This window comes from Cynocephalus volans, chromosome 6 (genome assembly GCF_027409185.1).
Source record: "Cynocephalus volans isolate mCynVol1 chromosome 6, mCynVol1.pri, whole genome shotgun sequence".
Classification (NCBI taxonomy): Eukaryota; Metazoa; Chordata; class Mammalia; order Dermoptera; family Cynocephalidae; genus Cynocephalus; species Cynocephalus volans.
Genome location: NC_084465.1, coordinates 149,397,646 through 149,417,447, shown reverse-complemented (window position 1 = coordinate 149,417,447; position 19,802 = coordinate 149,397,646). Strand labels below are relative to the sequence as shown.

General features: G+C 39.2%; 1 pseudogene; it reads right to left on the bottom strand.

Annotated features, from left to right (window-relative positions):
- Nucleotides 1-12,725: 12,725 nt before the first annotated feature.
- LOC134381078 (dnaJ homolog subfamily C member 7-like) lies at nt 12,726-18,999 on the bottom strand (annotated as a pseudogene).
- Nucleotides 19,000-19,802: the final 803 nt, after the last annotated feature.

Below are 19,802 nucleotides of genomic sequence, written 5' to 3'. Positions count from 1 at the left end.
GGGTTGAATAAATGATTGGTACATAGACACTGAGAAAAAAGAAAATTACTAATTCAGAAAATAATCATAAGATAGGTAAGAAAGTAATTTTCATCGTAGTATATTACATGGCTCAGCTGTGATTGGCATTTCATTGTCATAGTAATATCAATTACAAACTAAATTCATGATATGACTTTATTGGGAGGAAGAGGGGTTGGGATGTGTGTGTGTGTGTGTGTGTGTGTGTGTGTGCGCGTGTGCGCGTGTGCATGTGCATGCGTGTGTGTTGGTGGTGAAAGAGAGTTCAAGCCTCATCTCCCATAGTGATAAGACAATTGACAATGCTTAAACATGAATGATTAAGTAGTACCAGAGATCTGGAAATGAAAAAAATGAAAGTAGTAACTTTTGGAGAGTGGGAAAGAGGTGAAGTGGAGCAGTGGACCACTGTGTTTCGAAACAAGTTTTTATAGAGCATGGTTGGCTTTTCAGGCCTCAGACTGTACTTTGTCATCATGTGGCTTTCCTTTGAATATGGCCTTGGATTCTAATCCTATATTCTTGACCTTAACCAGAATTCAACTTGCTCATTTGTAGAACAATGAATTATCATTTGAAAACCTTAAGGTGACTCTTAGGTCTATTATTGTTCTATGATTTTGTAATGCCAAGTAATCTTTTCTAGACTTATAAATATAGCATATACAAAAGTAAAAAAAAGACTTTTTAAAATTAAGACTTCATAATCACTTACTTTATGTAAAAATAATCCCGCAAGGTCTTTCAAACTTAAGTAAGCAGTTATGGAAGTATTTTCTTCATCAAATGAATGCTTCCAAATGTTAAAGATTTGAAAGAGAAGTGGCTTTTTAGCAAAATACATATAAAATTTACCATCTTGACAACTTTTAAGTGTATAGAAGTTTGGGAAGAAAAGTTATATAGTTTTTAAAGAATATATACACAGAAAGTAGTTTAGGACTGGAAGTGCTAATATTTTTTGCCGTAAGTATTTGTTTCATGATCTACACCAAAATATTTGTTTGATGTTCTTAAATTTATATCAGCTTGGCACAATAATGTTAACATTATAACTTTCAAATGATTCCACTGTAGGTAAAATTAAAACTTATGACAACTATTTAAAATATTCAAGAAATTAACTCATTTTTTCACCCACTTAGTTAAGAGCCATTTGAAGTGACAAATAAAGAAGTATAACTAAATCTAAGCAATTCCAAATAAATGCCTATTGTTTCTTGAGCGATAGACAAGACATCATCAGCATGAGTGACAGAAAACACCCACATTAACATCTCAGATATATTATTTTCTCTCTGAATAAAAAGTTAGACACACAGCTTTTCTATACAATAACTGGAATTGTGCACAGTCCCCCACCACATTGCTTCTGAAAATGAACTTTTGTTTTATGCAGATGTAGGCGAATTAGAATGAACAAAGGCCCACATTTTAAGGCTCAGAACATTCAACTGAAAATGAAAAATGGATTTTTCTTCCATGAGACAGGAGATCAAATGGGAATGTTTCCCAGCAGGCAGGTTAAGGCAGACCTGAGGTCTGTCAGTCGTTCTCTCTTTGAACATGGCTGACTATTGGCAGGTACTTTTGGAATGCTACTGTCAAGGGTCCCAGCAGGGCCTATTTGAAAGGATAAACAGGAAGAAGTCAAAATCTCTGGTCTCCTCTGGCCCAGTATCTGTGAAAAGGACCAACTTCTTCCCACACTCACTATTGCAGTAGCTAGTTCATTTTAAGGTCAGGGCCACTTGCTAGAGGACTGGGCCCACAGAGATGTATCTGATGGGGCTGGGAAAATGCCCCAGCCCCTTAAGCTCAGAGACCCATTCTTAGGGAAGCCGATGAAAAGATGCTCGGTTATTAAGGAATGTTGAGGTCCAGATCCCTGAACCTGGGCATAGAGGCACCATCAAAGACCCTTCCTACTCCCTGCCCACCCCCCACCCCCCCGATATCTGACAATAGCTCCATGGACAGCTTCACCACCAGCAAAACTCCAGTGTCTTGCACAGCCGTAGTCATTAGTCACAGCCCAGGATGACTGCACCTCTGCTCTGTCCGATTCATGCTTTTTTCTCCATACTTGTCTTATATCCCTCTCCCCCTCATAGACTCTTTTATCCACCCCTTAAATATTGATGTTCCCATTGCTGTTCCGGCAATGCAAGCTTCCTGACATTTACTCTCACAATTTTAATTTAACTATCATCTACATGCTGCTAAATCTAAAATCTGCTTCTCTAGCCCTAATCTTGCCCATAAATTTCTGCTCATATATCCAACTGCATATGAGCCACTTGAAGGTCCCATAGGTATCTGGAATTTAGCATGTCAAAAAGTGAACACAAAAAGAGGAGAATTTTACATGTAAATAAAATCCACAATCTCTTACGTGAAACCCCTGGGGGCAAATGTTTTATGGAATTTTGAATTTTTCAAAATTTAGAAAAGGCAAGACACAGTATGTAGGGCTGGCCGGTTAGCTCAGTTGGATAGAGTGCAGCCTTCTAACAACAAGGTCATAGGTTCAGGTCCCCGTACTGACCAGCCACTAAGAAACAAAACAAAACAAAACAAAACAAAAAAACACAGTACATAAATCACACCACCAGTGAGGTCTACACCAAACCATATAATCGAACACAATCTTTTCTTCAGCAAAATATACAGATATTCACATTAAGTGAAATATGCAAAGGCTAATAAAAATAGCCTTGTGCCAGCTGAGGCCATGTTTTGTTATCAAGTGAGTTGCTCCAAATTTACAAAAAAACTTACTATTCAGAGCTTTGTAGCTATTGGAATTGTGAATAAGTGATTATTGAACTTCACCTGTTTCACGTACAACATTAAGGGCTAATACCCCTACTACACATGGAGCTCTTAGAAATTAATAAGAAAAAGAAAGATAAAAACCCAGAAGGAAAATGAACTAAGTACATTTAAAGATAATATTTTCAAATCTTTTTTTTTTTTGGTGGCTGGCAAGGGGATCTGAACCGTTGACCTTGGTGTTAATACACTGCACCCTAACCAAGCTAACTGGCCAGCCCTAAAGATAATATTTTTTAAATGTTCAACTTTACTAATTTTCAAAGAAATGCAACTTGAAACAGTAAGGTATTTTCTGATTATCAGATGAGCAGGGATAAAAAAATAAGTTAGCAAAGATATAGAGAAATAGGTACTCACATGTACTATTAGTGAGTTAATATTTGTAAAAAGCTTAGAACAACTGTCTAGTAAGCACACAGCAAGCTTTATATAAGTGCTTGTTAAATAAATATTGGTGGAAACATATTGGTACGATTAATTGGGAGGAAAACTTAGCCATATCAGTATCTATTAAAATTTTAAAAGTGTATATACTGGTATCCAGCACTTCCAATTCTAAGAATTTATTCTACCAAAGAACTCACACAAATGCGCAAAGGTCAATGTGTAGGAAGATGTTCACTGAATCACTGTAATAATGAAATCTGGAAACAATGCTGCCGTCTTTGGTGCTGTTTCTCCTCAGGCTGCAGGAAGGTGGCTGTGGCAATTCCAGACATCCCGTTCAGACAAATCAATATCCAGAGGACAGAGAAACAGTGGCTCTTCCTGTGGCTCTCTCTCAGGAGTGGAAAACTTTTTCCAGAAGCTTCTCAACAGATTTTCTCTCCTGTCTCATTGGACAGAACTGGAGTACATGAACATTCCCAAACCAATCCCTGGCAAGGGAATGGGATTAATCTACGCTAGCAGTTCTCAAACGTGATCTCAGGACCCATTTAGACTTAAAAATTATTGAGGATCCCAAAGGGCTTTTGTTGATATGGGCTATATCTATCACTAAAATTTCTAAATGGTTATTTATTAATTTTAAAATAAACACATTACATGTTAACATAAGTCACGTATTTTCATGAAAAATAACTATACATTCCAAAGCAAAAGCGTTTAATGAGAACAGTAGCATTGCTTTGCATTTTTGCAAATTACTTTAATATTGGGTTCAGTGTAAGACAGCTGGATACTCCCATCTGCTTTGGTACTAAATCTGCTGCATTCTGTTAGTAGGAGCACATATTTTTTAAAAACCTTAAAATCTAGCCTCACTCACCTATGTAGTTGGAAAAGAGAGAAACTCACAGATCACTGAAAAGAGTCTCAGACCCCTGGGGTTCTCAGCCTAAGGTCAGTGAGGCCCAGATCTGAAGAAAGGGTTGAAATCATCTTGTGAAGCACAAGCCTGTTTGGGGAAGGCATGGAGACCTGGATTTCCCACATTGCTAGGAAGGAGACAGGAATGAATGGATTCTGTTAGGAAGAAGGGAAGATACTGATTGGACAACCAGCTATGCTCCTCTACAAATATTCTCAAGAACATGCCCAGAGTAAGCTTTTTTTTTTTTTTTTTTTTAGATTTTCACTGTGGCAAAATACACATACAATTTATCTTCATAACCACTTTTAAGTGAATGGCTCAGTGGCATTAAGTACATTTACACTGTTGTGCTGCCATCAGCGCCATCCATCCACAGACTCTTTTCATCTTGCAAAACTGAAACTCCATACCTTTTAAAAAATAACTCTCCATTACCAATCCCTCCAGCTTCTGGCAACCACCATTCTACTTTCTGTCTCTATGAGTTTGACTGTTCCAAGTACCTCCTATAAATGGAATCATACAGTATTTGTCCTTTCGTGACTGGCTTGTTTCACCTAACCTAATGCTTTCAAGGTTCACCATGTTGTAGCCTGAGTCAGAAATATTTCCTTCCTTTTTAAAGCTGAGTAATATTCCATTGTATGCATATACCACATTTTGTTTATCCATTCATCTGTCGATGGACATTTGACTTGCTTTCACCTCTTGTGAATAATGCTGTTACAAACGTGAGTGTGCAAATATCTATTCGAGTCCCTACTTTCAATTCTTTTGGGTATACACCCAGAAGTCAAATTGTGGGATTATGAAGTAATTCTAGTTTTAATTTTTTTGAGCAACCACCATACTGTTTTCCACAGCACCTGCATCCTTTTACATTGCCACCAACAGGCACAAGGGTTTGGTTTCTTCACGTCCTCTCCAACACTTGTTATCTTTTGGTTTTTTGACAGTAGACATCCTAATAGGTGTGACGTGGTTACAGTAATCTTTAAAAAGCATAAATCAGATCATGTCATTTTCCTTGTAAACGTCTACCATTGCTTCCAGCTGCCATGTAAAATTAAAACTCCTTATTATTAGGGCTGACAAGGCCCTAATGATCTGACCCTGCTTTCTCCTCCAACCTCATCCCCTACACTCTTCCCTTGCTCACTATCCCGCAGCACACAAACTTTTCTGTTTTTCCAACATGCCAAAGGGTTTCCACCTCAGAGCCTTTGCATACCCTCTTTTCTCTGCCTGGAAACTGACGGCTACAGCTTCCCAACACTGGCTTCTTCCTTACTCAGTTCCCAGATTAATGCAGGTGCTTCCTGAATGCTCCCCACAGTCAACCATCATATCACCTTGTTCTAGACTTTTGACAAATATTTTTTGAGCACACACTCTATGACAGGCCCTGTGCTAGGTGCTAGGGATATAGCGGTGAACAAAACAGACTAAAATCCCTGTTTCCATGGGGCTTACTTACGTTCTAGTGATTGTCTTCATAGCACTAATCATTACAGTAATTATCTTGTTCATTTTTCCAATATTTATTTCATCAGCGGGTCATTTCAACAGTATTTATAAAGCAGAAGAGGGCTGGCCAGTTAGCTCAGTTGGTTAGAGCACGGTGCTAACACCAAGGTCCAGGGTTTGATCCTTGTACTGGCCACCTGCCGAAAAACAAAACAAACAAAAACCACTACAGCTATAAAGCAGAAGAGATGCAAATAACTCAAATACCCAGCAGGAGAGGTTAGTTTTAAAAAATTATCGTTCATCCTTATCATTTTAGAAAACAATACTTCTGATTCAAAGAATGAGGTAAGACCTACAAGTACTGTCCTGGAAAGATGACCAAGGTATACTTGTATTGAACACAAGAAAATATGCCTCTTCAGTTCCCTTAACACCAACCACCTCCTAGACCCTCAGCTTCTTGCTCCACCTCGGCACATGGTTCCACCATCTGGGCCTAACCTATCCCTTGTCTTGGGAAAGCAAGACTGTCACCTCTTGCAACCACTACATAGCCAGGCCAACCACATGCCCAGAGTTTTTACCTCCTCCTGCTACTTCTGGACTTGGATGAAACTACACAGCAGGACATGGGATCTGCCATCCTAAACGACCACCCAAGAGGACAGGTGATGAACTTGGAAGTGTGGGAGGGTAACACTCCCTGGGAAAATTTTGCCCTTCAAAATTATTAAGGACTTCAAAAAGCTTTGCTTGATGTGGTTTAGTTCATATTTGTCACATTCAAAATGAAAACTGAGAAAGTTTTAAAGTACTAATTGATTTTAAATAATAAAACATTATGTGCAAAGATGGCATATTTTATATGAAATCAAATATATTTTCTAAAACAAAATTAGGTATTTCACACTTTTGCATCTTTAATATCTGATTTATCAGAAAACTCAATTCTCATCTGCTTCTGCAATCAATCTGTTGCTATATCTTTTTTCGGTTGAAGTACATGAAGATAATCTAGCCTTGTACAAAGGTGTACTTAAAAAAGGGGAGACATAGCTTTTCCAGATAACTGGATATTATTCTTTGATACTAACCAAAATTTGACCACCAGTAGTTTCTGAAAGGTTAATTGCAACGTGGCATCTAAAACCAAATCAACAAACTGTATGTATTCCGTTACATTAAAACCCATTGTTCATTTGTACTTTAGTTGGATCTTATACCCATGCGTAATATTGACCTTGCAGACCTCCTGAAAGGGTCTTGGGGGCCTCCACGGTCCATGACCACACTTTGAAAAGTGATGATTTATTTATTTACTTGTTTATACTCGGCTTCTTCCAACCTTACCCTCTAGAAAGTAAGCTTCATGGGAGTAGGAATCTTGGTTTTTTTGTATCTCCTGTACTTAGACCTGTGTCTAGCCCATTGAGGGGACTCAGTAATCACTAGTTCAGTGAATGAACCCCAGTGATTCTACAAGAGGCATCCTTGGAAGTCACCCTATCACTTCATGGAGGTGGTTAATGGTTCTACATAATGTTGTTACAATATCAACTTATTTCCTCCAGGTTTTTATCTAATCAAGTGAGCTAACCAGCCAGCCCTTCCCCAGGTTTTTAAAGATCAATGTAACTAGTTTTAGAATTCACAAATTTTCCCCTTAAGAAACAGATTGTGACTTTCAATGACAAATATTTATTTCAATAAACATTCAGTGAAATATACTATAATACAATGTCAAGTTCCCTTTATGAAATATGTGGTACAAAATTCTATGAGAGGAACAGGTCTATCTAACCAGAGCTTTATGAAGCAGTTCTTCTTTCTTTAAAAATATTGTGTTGAAAGAAGAGTAAATGAGATTAGGGCAAAGGAATGTTGTAAGAAAAAATAAAAATAAAAAATTACATGGCATTGTTTAAGAATATTCATAATATTCATGTCTACATGTATACATATTCTGCCTACTTCCAAAACAATCCAGAGTACCTATATAATAAAATTTGACTGCATTAAGTAGTCTAGACTCTTGCTCCTCAAAGTATGAGCTCAGCCTCAGCAGCACTGGAATCACCGGGAAGTTAGAAATGAAGAGTCTCGGGCCCCATCAGACCTACTGTGGCCACTGCAATATGTTCCATTCCAGAGGCTCTCCTTACAATGTGAAGTTGACACTTCCCCCATCAAGTGATGCATCAATACCTCTTCCCCTTAAACCTAGGCACACCTTTATGACTGCCTGAACCAGTGGAGTGTGGCAGAAATGACGTTGTGTGACTTCTCAGGCAAGGCCATAAAAATGCCATGCACTTCCACCTTGCTCCTTTGGGACACTTGGTGGAACCCAGCCGCCATACTGTAAGGAAACAGTCATCTACATGGGGAGGATTCGTGTGAGTCTGTGATCAAGAGCCCCACCTGGGGTCTCAGTCAACACCCAGCAACAACCTCCAGACTGTGAGTGAGTGAGCCTTCAGATCGAATTTTCCCATCTAACCCTGTGTGGGGACAAGCTGTCCTCACCAAGATCTGCCCAAATTGAAGGTTGTGAGCAAAATAAATGATTAATCATTTAATGGCTATTTTAAGCCACTAAGTTTGGGAATATCTGCTGTGCAACAACAGTATTCAAAGCACCTACTGAGTCATCATCTGCATTTTAACAAGATCCTTTGGTGATTCGTATGCACATTAAAATGTGGGAAGCATTGATTTAAAGTAAAATTGTGTAACACTTAATTTTCTACTGCCCTTAACAACATGGATTACAAATTATGAAAAGCTGCAAATGAGTGAAAATCATATTTAGAGTAATTGTTTCCAGAAAGCTGGATAATTGATGCCTATTAAATGTGCTGTATTCTTTAGGTGTTAGAACTTGTCCAAATTTGGGGTAGTATTTATATTTGGAGTGTCTTCTCCATAACAGAGAAAACTGGCAAAGTAATAAGAAGCAAGTGAAGAGATTTTAGAAGCTGACAGTACTGAAATGTTGTAAAGATGAGGACTGAAGTTGTGTGACTAACGTCTAGGAAACTTACTTGTATCAAGAGCAATAATCATTTTAATAGCAGATGGCTCAAAGGAAACTTTTGACAATAAATGGTGTCATGCTACCAAAGTTAAGTGTAGATGAATATCTGCAGGTGTCTGTTACTGTGAAAGCATAACAACAAAGCTACAATTCATTTTGTCCTCCTGGGGTCATGTTTTAAACGTAAAAGGCTAAATGTCCATGGTTTCATAGTGCAATATAGAAAGGGAGCTTTGGTACCTACGAGTTAGTATACTTCTACGTGTGGTTAATTAACACATTTTCATTTGCAATTTCACTCATAGTATTCTAAATTCTAAGTAAATTCAAATCACAAAGCTCAAAGAATAACAATCAGCTGTTGCATCATGTCAAACAACTGGATATCTGGGAATATCTGAAAGTTTAAATTGAATTAATTAATCGACTAATTACTTTTTAATTTATTTAACAAATTTTTCCAGTTTCCAAGCAAATGTTTGGCATCCTGTGGCCACAGCCATAGGTCGTCTAGCCAGGTCATCTAGCATTTCCTCCTAACCATCTCAGACTCACCTGGGTTTAGACACTCCTGCAAAGAATAGCTCTGTAGCTGCTAATGCATTAAATGCAACTTGCTTTATTCATTTTCCAGTTATTAAGAATAACTTATTAGTAAGAGTTTTTGGTTGCAAGAAACAGAAATAGATTTTGGCTAACTTAAGCAGAAAAGAACTTGTTGGAAGGCTAATAGCGACTCATGAACACAGTGGGAGGAGAAAGGCCAGGCCTGGGAAAGGGCAGGGAACAAAGAAGTCCCAGAGAGCCCAGAAGCTGTAAGCAATGTCACATTATCCAGCCTCACCCCTTCCCCACTCACCCACAGTGCTGCCACCACACTAAGATTGTCCTTGGAAAGATCCACCACTCTTGTAGCATTGCCTCCAGGGTCAAAGCCTCTTGACTTCTGCAATTGAGAGGTGGATGTGAGATGTGGAAGCCAAAAACTGCCCTCCTTCAAGAGAGAGAAGGATTATTCCCCGTAAGAAAAGTGGAATGTTATAAGGAAGTGGGATGATGCTGGTCTGGATGAACCCAGTATATGTCTGCTGTCAATAACATGTAGGTTTGTTTAAATCAGAAAATAATACATGCTCATTGTGGAAAATACGTAGTATAGTCTTTCTGTACTTTATTCTAAAATTGAGATTATATTGTACAATTCTTTATAACCAACTTTTTTCATCTAACAATACACTGTGATCATTTTCCATGTCGTTAGCTATTCATCTGCAACATGATTTTTAAAGGTAGTGTGGTATTTCTTCTCTGTCTTTATTTTAAATCACTTAGGTGATTTCTATTTTACTTTTTACCATTGCAAGTAATGTTGGGCCGAACATATGAGGGTACTTTGAAAAGCTCATGGAAAGGGCCGGCCACGTGGCTCACTCGGGAGAGTGCGGTGCTGGGAGCGCAGCAGCGCTCCCAGCACCGCGGGTTCGGATCCTATATAGGGATGGCCGGTGCGCTCATTGGCTGAGCGTAGTGCAGGCGACACCAAGCCAAGGGTTGCGATCCCCTTACCGGTCACAAAACAAACAAACAAAAAAAAGAAAAGCTCATGGAAAAATGGAATTAAAAATATGAATCCTTCCATGAACTTTTTGAAGACTCCTCATACATTCGTACTTCTTTTTTTTCTCTTTTGAGTATATTGAAGCCTTACCATGTATCAGACACTATGCTTTGTGTGCATTATCTCATTTTGTCCCCACAGTATCCATGGGAGGTAAATACCATTATTATCTCCATTTTACAGACGAGAAACATACTGCATGGAGCCACTGACAGTCACTAATCAACCCGAGGGTCACACAGCTGGCAGATGGAAGACCTCAGGCTAGTCCGACTTGACAGCTCAGGCTCTGAAGCTCTTAACTTCCTTCTTGAGTAGAAATTATTGGGTATCCATGAATATTTCCTTAGGATAAGTCAGGAGCAGTGGACTTGAGGGAGTACAGTCTTCTGGTACACACTATCACCCTGCCCTCCAGAAAGTTCACACCAATTTACACTGCCCCCAGAAATATATTGCAGTGCCTATTTTCCACACCCTCAGCCCATACCTACTGGGTATTATATTCATCAGAGAATCCTTGCCTATCTAGCTGGTGAAAAAAGGGAGCTTGCTTTTTACATTTTGCATGTTTTGTACTACATACATGAGAACGCTAGTGGCTACCGTTTATGATTGCTGACTGGATGGCAGGAGAATGTAAGCCCCATGAGGGTAGAGATTGTTTTCTGTTTTGCTCTCTGCTGTATCCCCAGCACCTGGCAGAGTGCCTGGCACACAGTAGTCACTCAGTAAAAATGTGCTGACTAATTGGAGAAGTGAATGCGCTGGGCATTGAGGTCAGCACTTTACACACATGATCTCATTTAGTCCTGGCCACACGCTGATGCCATACATAGCTAGTGTTTATACCGTGTGGTCTGAACCACTCAGGCCCCATGTGTCCAGCTGCCTGACTCTGGGAGAGAAGATGGGAGCTTCGGTTTTGTTCTTCTCCAGGTCCTAGAGGCTGGCACTATGCTCTCTGCAAAGCATCCATCATCACAAATTCTACTTCAGTCCCTTGGGGTCAATAACTGGTTTTACCTAGCACTGTAGGTAATAAGGATGCATGTTTGTATGAACATGTGTATATTCATAGTTTTCTTCATAAGGCTTCAAAAGACTGAACAACAACAAAACAAAATACTATAGCTTCAAAACAGCCCTCTACAGTAGCAGAAAATTACATGAGGATGGATAATTTTTTAAAAACTCAACCAAATGTAATATATGTTAAAATCTGGAGTTTTCTATGTACATGAGTGAGAATGGTTAAGATGAAGGAATTTGCAACACCCAAATGAGTTAACTGGTAATAACGAGCAGTAATGGATTGTAAGTATTTACTGAATTCCCACAAAGTACACGTATAAGACCCTGCTTCCAGGCCCTTGTAAGAAAACCTGGAGCTTACAAGAAGGTGGGAGGCATATTTAAAGATCTTTATTTTGGTTCTCCATTGAGCTCCCTAATTGTCTGGATACAGTTATGTCTTAGAACAGTAACAGCAAATGCAGTGTTTCTGCCTCTGCTGTATAATTATCATAAGCACCCTTAGCACCTATTGGAGCCTCCGTCTGTCACATTAGAAGATACAATGTTACAGCAGCAACGAGAGTTGTGTGAAGAGTAATGAATTGCTAATTAGAATTTCCTGAGATATTAGGGCAATCGTCCTAGGAAAATCCCACTCAACATTACATTGTATATAAGTTAAAAATGCCCCAGGGTAACTATTAATTTCTGAAAATAGCAGCAGGTATGAGCACTTCAGTTGAGGTTCATCAACGTTTCTATTATCTACTAAGTTTGCAGAGGTTATAACTTGATATTTTTTATGGAACTACATCGGTCCACTGTTTACACCCAGGTTATGTAATTTATAAATTTAAAAAATCTCATATTTTATTGTGAAGGTGCTGTCAAAGAGAAGACAGATTTTAAAGAAATTTGGCTTTAATAAACATTCTTTTCGTGATGCAGTACTCTTTCTTTTTTCCTTGGAGATTTATTTATTTTTCCTCAGGGAGAGGTACTTAGGTCACCTACAAACACGAAGACATAAACAGATCTCAAAGACAAAGTCACATCGTCCTTATACAGACCTTTACTTCATGGTGATGCATTCAGATCCTTCATCAACAGTCAGAAATAACTTGGCAAAATGATTCTTTTCTCTCTCTCTCTCTCTCTTTTTCTTTTTTAATAAAGTTAAACAAAAATTCACAGGCTGCCTCCCTGTCCACGCTGCCTCCCTCCCCTCCCCGCAGTCTCTGGCGCCGCGTCCCTTTCCTTCACCCAACTCACAGACACAGGGCATCCAACCGAGAAAACGAAACTGCTGTAAGTACACGGAGACATGATGAAAGGAGGAGGTGAGCTGTGACCCCCATTCAAGGTGAAACCGAGCGTGTCTGCATTTCTGGGTTCTGGGTGGTTGCCCTTCATGAGCCAAACTGAAAAAAGGAACTCCCTGGACCAGATGCTTCAACGCTGAAGCTCCCAGGACCACCGAAGAATGCCTTGAAGACACCGTTTGCATCAAAATCACACATGTCCATGTCCTCCTCGTACGGGTCCTGTCCACTGTCATAGCAAGTCTTTTTCTTGGGATCAGAGACTATGGTAAAGTCTCCTCTGACTTCCTTGAACTTTTTCGCCTCCTTTCTACTGAGCCTTGGCACTGGCTCCACTGTGCTGATCTGGACGGTGCATGAAGGCCCGTCTCCAGTAAGCTTTCTCTCTCTCTCTCTCTCTCTTTCTTTCTTTCCATTTCGAACTGAGTATTTTTATTTATTTTTGGTCACAAAACAAGTCTTAATACACTTAAAAAGACCAAGATCATAGAAGATATGTTCTCTGACCACAATAACAAAAGGAAATTTAGAAAATTCACAAATGTGTGGAAATTAAACAACATTCTCCTAAATTAACAACAGCCCAAAAGAAAAATCACAGGGAAATTAGAGAGTACTTTGAGATAAAAATCAAAATTAATAGAATGCAGGGCTCATGCAGTGCTTAGAGGAAAATTTAAACCCCTGTATTAAAAATAAGAAAAATCTCAAATCAGTCATGTAAACTTCGACCTTAAAAAAATCAGAAAAAGAGCAAACTAAACCAAAAGCACATATAAGTAGGAAATGACAAAGATTACAGCAGAAATATATGAAACAGGGAATTAAAGAACAATGGAGAAAATTAACAAAGCCAAAAGTTGATTCTTTTAAAAAGGTCAACAAAATTTGCAAACCTTTATCTAGACTGACCAAGAAAAGGAGAGAAGACCGAAATTACTAAAACCAGAAATAAAGCAGGGGCATTATTATATCGTCATGATGGTTTTTTGTGGTGGTAAGATTTAGTTTCTTTTTCTTTTTTGCATTTTTGTTCTACCAGTAGGTTTTGTTCTTTCTTGTGTATTCGTGGTAGTGATTATTGTTTTTCAGATTCCAAATGCAGGGCTTCCTTGAGGATTTCTTGTAGGGCTGGTCCTGTGGTGGTGAACTTCCACAGTTTTTGTCTGTCTGGAAAATGCACTATTTCCCCCTCATTTCTGAAGGATAGCCTTGCTGGGTAAAGTATTCTCAGCTTGCATGTTGTTTTCTTTTAGTATTTTGAATATATCATTCCATTTTCTTCTGGTCTGTAGAGTTTCTGTTGAGAAGTCTGCTGTTAGTCTGGTAGGGGCTCCCTTACAGGTGACTTGCTGCTTTTGTCTTGATGCTTTTCAGATTCTCTCTTTGTCTTTGAGCTTTGCCAGTTTGACTATAATGTATCTTGGAGAGGGTCATTTTGGGTTGAATCTGTTTGAAGATCTTTGAGCCTCCTGGATCTGAAGGTCCACGTCTCTCCCTATACCTGGGAAGTTTTCTGTTATTATTTCATTGAATAGGTTTTCCATGCCTTTTCCTTGCTCCCCGCCCATGATTCTAATGTTTGTATGCATAAGGTTGTCTGCTAGTGCTCTTAGATTTTCTTCATTTTTTAAAACTCTTTTCTCCTCTTTTGTCTGCCTGGGTTATTTCAAAAAGACTATCTTCAAGATCAGAAATTCTTTCTTCTGCTTGTTCTAGACTGCGCTTTAAGCTATCAGTTGTGTTTTTTATTTCACTGAGTAAATCTTTCAGTTCCATGAGTTCTGCTACATTCTTTGCTTCTTCTTTTACTCTGGAGTGGGCTTTGAGGAGAGAGACATCCTCTCCTTTTTCTGGTCTCCGCTGGTGACTTTCCTTGTGTCGGTGCAGTTGAGTATCTGGCAGGCTGCCTGCATGGTGGCTGTGGCTACTGCTGTAGTGTAACCACTTCTGTAGCAGATGTGGTTGTGGTGGGCCACCTGTGCAGAAGTGGTATTTTTGGCATGCTCCTTACCCGCTTCCAGGTGGAGGGGGCTGCCCAAGGCTCTTGCGTAGGACCCCAGGGGTGCTCTGCTTCTTGCCTGCTTCTGGGCTGAGGGACTGCCCTTGGCTCCCAGTAAGCTTTCTTGACTCATCCTCAGAGGCATTCTTGTCCACTCCCAGAATCTGGTAGTAATCTTTCCCCATACTCTTCTTCATTTCCGCTTGTGCATTTTTAAGAAGCGGTTTCTGTTCTTTTGTTTTCTCCATCTGATATACTTTCTCATAGTCCTGCACTGCTTATTCATACTGTTCTGTGTCTATGGAACACTGAGCTCTTCTCAAGGAGGCTTTTCTGTAAGTGTCATTGAGCTTTACTACATTTGTGCAGTCTTCCATTGCATCACCTAGTTTCCTTTGCTTAGAATTAACCTTACCCCAATTACAGCAGAGTTTAGCATTTGTTTTTATATTATTGGGGTCTATCTGCAGGGTTTCTGTGTACACTTCATATGCTAGCTTGTAATTTTCCTTCCTTAAATGCTTTATTCCCATATTCTTTCTTTGCTTTAAGTATTTTGGCATTTCTGCAAGCAACTCAGGCCTTCTCATAGTCTGGAACCATCCTGAGAGCCTGTACAAAAAACTGAGCTGCCTTCTCAATACAATCTTCATAATAAAGGCAAAGACCTCATACATACAGAGCATCTGCATTGGTGGAATCCACTCATAATATGTCACTGGCCACAGACTGCTTCGGGATAATGACCTAGCATCACTAAACCTTCTGCTCCAAGGATTTTGAAGCAATGGCAGGTGGGACAAATTCCAGGGCACAGTCCACGCAGAAAACAACCTTCCAAAAATCCCACTTCTCAAAATCCATTCCTGCTATTTTCTCATACACCATGACTGCATTAGCATTCTTGAACTCCTGTTGTGCCTGAGCATTTTTGTGATCCAGTTCTAGGGCTCTGTGGAAACTATGAGCTGCTACCATGGCCTTCCCTACAGAGAGGTGGCACTTGCTCTCTTGTAGATGTCCCTGAAGGAAACTGTCATCCAAGCTCACTGACTACTGTGCATCTCTAAGAGCTTCCCGGAACCTTCCAAGCTTCATCAACATGGCAGCTTGATTACCATAACAGCTAGCATTTTTGAGGACATATATCTATGGCTTTTGTATAATAGTTATAAGCTTCATTGTAATCTCTCTTGGCATAGTGTGCATTTCCTTGTTCCTTGAAAGACTCTGCTTCCCATACTGAACTGTAATTGTTGATTTAGTTGTCTAGTTTTTCTGGATGGCCAAGTTCTGATGGGCAGCCACTGGCTCTAACTCATCCACTTTTTCTCAGCAAGTGGCCCTACATCTGGCACAAGTAGGTGCTCAGAAAACCTATTTGATGAATAAGTAATGTAGTAGACTAAGCACTACTGTACTATGGTAGCATTTAGAGAGAACATTTGGGCATCAGAGACACCAGAATAGCAGCCTGCATCCAAGCCTAGAATCTTCCAAAATGATTCTTTTAACCTCACATTACAATTAAAAATTTCATTTGAGCCAGTAAAAAATTAGAAATAATCCAGAACTTAAAAAAATAATGTAGTGTAGACTTTAGCTACAAAATGCTGTAATTGCTGTATTTTGACTCAAGATTTGTATTTAATAAGATGCAATGCAGCTACTATGTATTGAGTCTATTAATGGATAAAAATAATACCCAGGAGATTCATTTGGGAGAAATTTACATTTCTTCACATTAAACACAAGAAATGTTCAAACAAATTACAGAAATCATATATGACATTTTAACTGATTTGTTTGGCAGATCCTGTATGTATTTATTTTGGGTCATATATATAGAAGAACATAAATATTGCCTTATTGTACCAACCCCAGTGTATTAGCTATCTATTGCAGTGTAACAAATTACCCCAAAACTTAGTGGCTTATAAAAACAAAAATGTACACTCTCCTGGTTTTTGTAGGTTAGGAATCTGGGAACAGTTTTCCTGGATGCCCCTACCTCTAGATCGTTCATGAGGGTGCAGACCAGCTGTCAGCCAGGTCTGTGGTCTCATGTGAACACCAGACTAGGGGAGGATCTGCTTCCAAGCTCAAGCATCTGGTATCATCAGTCTCAGAAAATCCTTTTCCAAGCTCACTTACGTGGGCCTCTGCATAGAATGGACCCAGAATATGATAGTTGGCTTTCCCCAGAGTCAGTGATTCAAGAGAAAGCCAGGAAGAGGCAGAGCATTCAAGATGGGACCTGCAGTCTTTTACGACCTAATCTTGGAAGTGACATGCCATCACTTCTGCCCTATCCTTTTCTTTCAAAGTCAGTCAATCCAGCCCACATTGAAAAGGAGGGGATTAAACAAAGGTGTGAATACCAAAAGGTGGGGGATCATGAGGGGTCATCTTAGAGGCTGCCTACACAACCAGTAATCAGTCTATGATGATTTTATATAAAGGAAGTAGATAGTTGTTTCTCTCATTTTTTTGTCTGAGCACCATTGATATGAGAAATGACTCCTTCATTCTCAGTTAGTGTGGTTCTGAGAGGCTGATGGCTCCCCCTCCCCCTGGCTCTTGGAGTAGACAGCCGTGGTGTCCCTGGCTCTGCTAGGGACAATTCTTCAACTTTCCAGCCATGTGAGTGATTCAGGGATAGGCCATTCAGAGTCCTTTTTCAGGAACTGATATTTCTGTTGGGGGAAAAAAGGTCTCCTAAGATCACATGTAATTTCTCCCATCTTCCAGAATTACACAAAGGCCATCTTTGCTCCATATGAAAAGAGTCTTAGGATGAAACTAAGACAGAATAAAACAGAGCTGAGAGATGGAGAGTGAGTAAACTATCCAAATGCTCACGGTATTTCTTGCCTCCCTGTACCCAGCTACATCTGAAGCTAGGCTTACCTTTCTTTTTTTTAATGTAAGTTTTGATTTTTCTCACCTACAACAAAAGTGGTCCTGACTAATATATCCAGATGTTATGGACATAACTCCAAATATTCTAGCTTCCCTTCATAAAACCATCACATCAGTGTCCTTTTTGAAATTATCTAAATATATTGAGTACATTTATATTCTTTAGCCTTATTATAGCTTAACACCTAGAAAACCAATCTCCATGTGTTTCCTATTGTGTGAACTACTTCTTTAAATTTACTTTTCTCAAGATTCGGGAAATATCTTCTCATTCTATTTCAGTTCCCTAAGGACAGGGACAATTGCCTTCCTAATTATTTTCTCCACAACATGTAGTACAATGTCTGGTCACATTGTGATCCAGCAGACCCTCAATACCTGTTTAATGAACCAATGAGTATATGACTCTTCTAAGAACAATTTAGATAATTTTTCCCTAAGCTCAGTACCTTGAAGACCAGTGCAATATTTTCTGCCTATTCACATAGCCTCATACTAACTTCAGATTATTCCTATATACTTGGGCTTTTTATTCATCAGAAGAACGTAGTGGCATTGTGCCTTCCCTCCCCCAAATAATTCGTAAAAATATTAAACAAGGCTAGTCACAGGGGAATGTCAATGTTTGCACTCCTTTTCCAAAAAGTGCCCTTTTATCCTAAACCATTGCTTCTTGTCTCTAAGCAACTTTCCCATGCATTACACCAGTTCTCACCACACCATGATCACTCAATTTCTGAAACAGTCTTTTGTGTGGAACTTGGTGAAAAGCTTTTTGAAAATCATAATAGACACCATTCACGAACTTTTGTCCATATGCATCTGCGCCTCCTAAACAAGCTTTAATAGACTGATGAAGCTCGATTTCCTCTTATGGAAACCATACATTCTCCTCCAGTTCTTTCCTTCACTTGTCCAGTCATGTTGACATACAATTATTGTAGGGAGAAGGGCTCAGCCCCTCCCTGTTGATTGGCTTTGACAGGGTCTTCAATTCTTGTCAAGTATTGTAGAATAATGTAGGGTTAAGATTGCCAAAATCAAAGTATCCTAAATGAGACTAATAATGGTTAAGTTAGCATGTTGAGGTCAGAAACAGGGAAATATGGACATGGGTGTGGTAAATATGGGCAGAAAAAAAAAAAGAAGTAAGGTTAGACACACAGGAAGTTGGTGGTTACAATCAGGGGTCAGGAATGCTTTAGGTCCTTTAGGGATTCGACACTGTTACCAATTTCCCTTTTCTTTAAATTCTCCCCTCCTTTCATTTCCTCAACATCGTGTTCTCTTGTCTTACCTTGGCTGATGCTCCTTCTCCATCTTCCCCTGGATGTCTTCTCCTTTTGTCTCTTTAGTTGCTTTTTCCCAGGTCCCATCCTTGACTTCATTTTTGTCTCCCTCTTTATATTTTCCGTAGTTAATTTCATATATTCCCATGGATTTAAGTAATGCCTATAGATGGATACAAGAAATTTGGGGCACACATTTTCTGTTTTCTGAGCTTCAGATAAGTCTATTCACCTGCCTAATGGACGTTTCCACATTGATATCCCACAAACACTCCAAACTTAACATGTCCAAAGTCGAATGCATCATCTCTACGTAAGTTAAGGCTTTTTCATTGTATGTGACAAAAACCCATATTTCATGGAATCTGAGGAGAAGCTGAACAGCACAGGGACACAGCTAGGCTCAGAAACGAATGGAACCAGGACCTGGACACCTCAATTTATCTTTCCAAATTATATGTCTACTTTTCTCTGTTTCTTTTCTCCCCTTGTTACAGACTGATGATTTCTGCTTCTTAGTCTTGGTGGGAAACACAAAGATTTCTATGTTCCTGTGTCAGCCACTGAGAGTGAGATTAGCTTGATTCTCTTTGGGTCCTAAATTCAAAATTCCGAGGAAGAAACTCACTGGCCCAGTCAAGGTCAAGGTGTCCACCCCACAGAACAGTCAATTTTGGTCTCAGGTACAGGGTTGCAATGTATGCAATTTGAAGTTGTCCCATGGCATGCTGATGCTCTGTTCACTTTGCTTTCAACCTTTTTTTCTCCCTGTATTTCATTTTGGATGGTTTTGATTGCTATGTATTCAAATTTACTATTTATCTCTTCTGCCTTATCTAATCTGCTATTAATACCATCCAGTATATTTTTCAGTGTGGAAATTATATTTTTCATATCTAGAAGTTCAGTTTTTAAAATATTGTCCATTTCTCTACTTAACATACTCAATCT